The sequence below is a fragment of the Triticum dicoccoides genome, chromosome 7B (genome assembly GCF_002162155.2).
Source record: "Triticum dicoccoides isolate Atlit2015 ecotype Zavitan chromosome 7B, WEW_v2.0, whole genome shotgun sequence".
Taxonomy (NCBI): domain Eukaryota; kingdom Viridiplantae; phylum Streptophyta; class Magnoliopsida; order Poales; family Poaceae; genus Triticum; species Triticum dicoccoides.
Genome location: NC_041393.1, coordinates 761,584,480 through 761,587,876, shown reverse-complemented (window position 1 = coordinate 761,587,876; position 3,397 = coordinate 761,584,480).

The window sequence follows — 3,397 nt, the reverse complement described above, 5'->3', positions numbered from 1 at the left end:
CATAGACTAGACCGGAACCCCTCAAATGTAGCGTTGGTAACCCCTTGGTCATAACATTGGCAAACTGCTGAGCCGTAGGAACGTGAAGAACGCGGATGCGCCCAAGAGCCACCTGCTCTCACACGAAGTGAATGTAGAGCTCAATATGCTTCGTGCGACGATGATGAACGGGGTTGGCAGAGAGGTAGACTGCAGAGACATTGTCACAGTAGACAATGGTGGCCTTCGGGACGTCAAGGAGCAACTCCTGAAGAAGCTGCCGAAGCCACAAGCACTCGGCGACGGCATTGGCCACAGCACGATACTCAGCCTTAGCACTGGAGCGGGATACCGTGGGTTGTCGTTTAGACGACCACGATATAAGCGAGGGACCCAAGTAGACGCAGTAGCCGGAAGTGAAGCGACGGGTGTCCGGGCAGCCAGCTCAATCGGCGTCACTGTAGGCAAGAAGGTCGGTCAATATATATACTGTTCTCGTTTACTGTTCTCGTTTTTTTGCTTTATATTTGTACTTTCCTTTATACTTTAAAATATACTTTTGAAAAAGATATTTGCAAAAATGTTGAACAGGTATTTGAAAAATGTTTCATAACTATTAAAAAAATGCTGAAAAGTATTTAAAAATATTAGTTAAGTATTAAAAATGTTGAGTAAGTAGTAAAAAATGTTGACCGATTATTTGTAAAATATTGAACAAGTATTTGAAAAAATTTGAACATCTATTTTAAAAATGTTGAACAAGTATTTGAAAAAAAATTGAATAAACGTTCGGACAATGTTGAACGTGTATACAAAAATGTTGATCACTTATTAAAATATTTTTGTGACATATAAAAATATGTAGAGTTAAAAGGAAAACAAAAGAAAAACAAAAAATGTAGAACAAAACAGAAAAGCAAACAGAAAAACGGAGAAGAAAAAAATAAAAAATAAAAAATGGAGAATACAAAAGAAAAGAAAGAAGAAAAAACGGCTCGACGCGATTCAAGTAGGCGCGCCCTTTAAAACAACACGAATTGTAGGGTGGCCAGGTGGCTAGTAGCGTACTCTTTCTTTTATGGGGACCAGGGTTCGAGCCCTTTTCCTTCTCTTTTTATCCCACAGGGTGCAAAAATGGGGCATTCCCTATTTGGCGCTGCAGGCGCCCGTTACAGTGCAATTTGCAAAACGGGCGCCTGCAGCAGTCCAAGATGGGCCGGCCCATCCCATCTTTCTCCTTCTTGTGTTTCGAAAACACCAAAAAGAGTGCTGGTACGGGGATTCGAACTCGCAATCCGTTCGCTGGGAGAACTCGGTTGTAGCCACCAGGCCATCGACTAACAGGTGCCTGGTTAGTTCATTTTCTCCTTTTTATTCGTTCTTCACTTCGGCTTATTCCTATTTTTTGTTTTTTTATTGCACGCTTTTTTAAATCAGTGAACTTTTTCTTTAAATTCGTGAACGTTTTTGGAAATCAATGAACTTTTCTAGTATCGATGAACTTTTTTTGAAATCCGACGAACTTTTTTCGAAATTTGACGAGCTTTTTTCAAATTTAGTTAACTTTTTTCAATTACGGTGAACTTTTTTGAAACTCGATGAACTTTTTTAATATTTTATGAAGTTTCTTTTAAATTCAATGAAATTTTTTGTAAAATTGTATGAACTTTTTTCAAATTTGATGAACTTTTGTTCAAAAATCGATGAACCTTTTTTTGGAATCCATGAACTTTTTTTCGAAACCCATGATTTTTTTTAATTTTGATGAACTTTTTTGAAAATCGATGAAGTTTTTTTCAAATCGATGAACTTTGTTTGAAGTTTGATGAACTTTTTTTGAATTCAAGAAAATTTTCTTAGAAAACAGTGAGCTATTTTTCAAATTTGTGAACTTTTTTCAAAATGGTTGAAGGTTTCTCTAAAATTGACGATCTTTTTCCATTTTTCACGAACCTTTTTTCAGAATTCATGGTTTTTTTTTGTGAATATCTTTTTCAAATAATTAACTCTGGGTCTATAATATATCTGTAGAGGTCGGGTTAAATATTACTCGTTTCTGGTAGTTGACAACTTAGCATCTCGATCTGGTGGTTTGGGCGTTACATTGCTATACGTAAGGTGATGGGTTTGAATCCCAGTTTTTGCATGTTATACCAGTACGTTTTTTACTATTTTTTCTCCTCGACAGGGCCGGCCCGCTAGCTCCTGCTGCAAGCGCTGTTAGCGCTAACCGGCGCTCGCAGCGCCGACTAGGACCGCGAAATTATGTAGACGCGATAGTTTCGATGGAATCGCGGAAAGCTGCTGGGCCGAAAAAATCCACATCGAGAGGCTGGCTTTATTTATTATCGCCCCGTTCGTTTCTATTCCGTCTCTATTTAGTACCACATCGCCTGCTAGAGAACTTGTTTTGCAGCTTAAGTAGTGTGTATACGGCACTCTACTTGCCGATGACGCAAAGCTGTTCCAATGTGATTTAAAAAGTTGTTGTTAAGTCGTGCATGAGAGGGGCCAGAAGTGTGAAATGGCGTCAGTCTTTTTTTAAATATGATTTAAAACTTCTTTTGTTAATAACACATTTTATTTTATTTTATCTTTTTGAGGTCCAAAACCTACTTATATTTTGGTTTACAAACCATGAGGTATATCTTCCGTACTTCTACCGCCGTAGGCAACATCTCTTCATCTTGTTTAAATATTCAACGGATTATGGTTGAATTCTAATGGCTTATACTATAGACCTCAAGGGGAGAAATGAAGAGTTCACCAACTAGAGTTTAATACCTTGAGAAATGAGACTGATGGTCGTGAATAACCTACGCTCCACTCTCTCGACCGGCGGCATGAGAACAACCACTATTGGCATGGTGGTTCCCAATGGGAGACCGAGGTATGTGAAGGGTATCTCTCCAACCGAATGACAAAAAGGTAAACTCTCCCCTCCAAGCTTCATCGGTAAGCTTGTGAATTCTCCACCCCTCTTCTTGCCGCTCCGGCGGCCAATGGTGGAGAGGGGAATCTCGGTGCCTTCGCTCCGGCTAGTAGTTCAGTTTGGAATTTTATTCGCCGCGGGTGCGGTGCTCGGGCTGATGGTGACGCCTGTTGTTCGAGTTTGTCTTCCAGGCTTCGATCCTTCTCAATTTTTTTCATCTTGACATAGTAGACGGAGTTCTGGCGTAGATTCGTGTCGTTTCCTTGGGCCAGCAAAATTAGGGTATCTCATCATGTATGCGTGACGGCGAGATTTGGTGTCAGTTGCTTCAGATCTATTCAAGGGTTCAATGCGACGACTACGGCTCCATGACATTGGTCCTTAGGGGCACGTGCACAAAGACTTTCCGACTGTCATTGACAAGATCAAGCCGTCTCTGATAGGAGAGCGGCGACAGCAGCGTATCGGCAGCTCGTTCTGTCAACG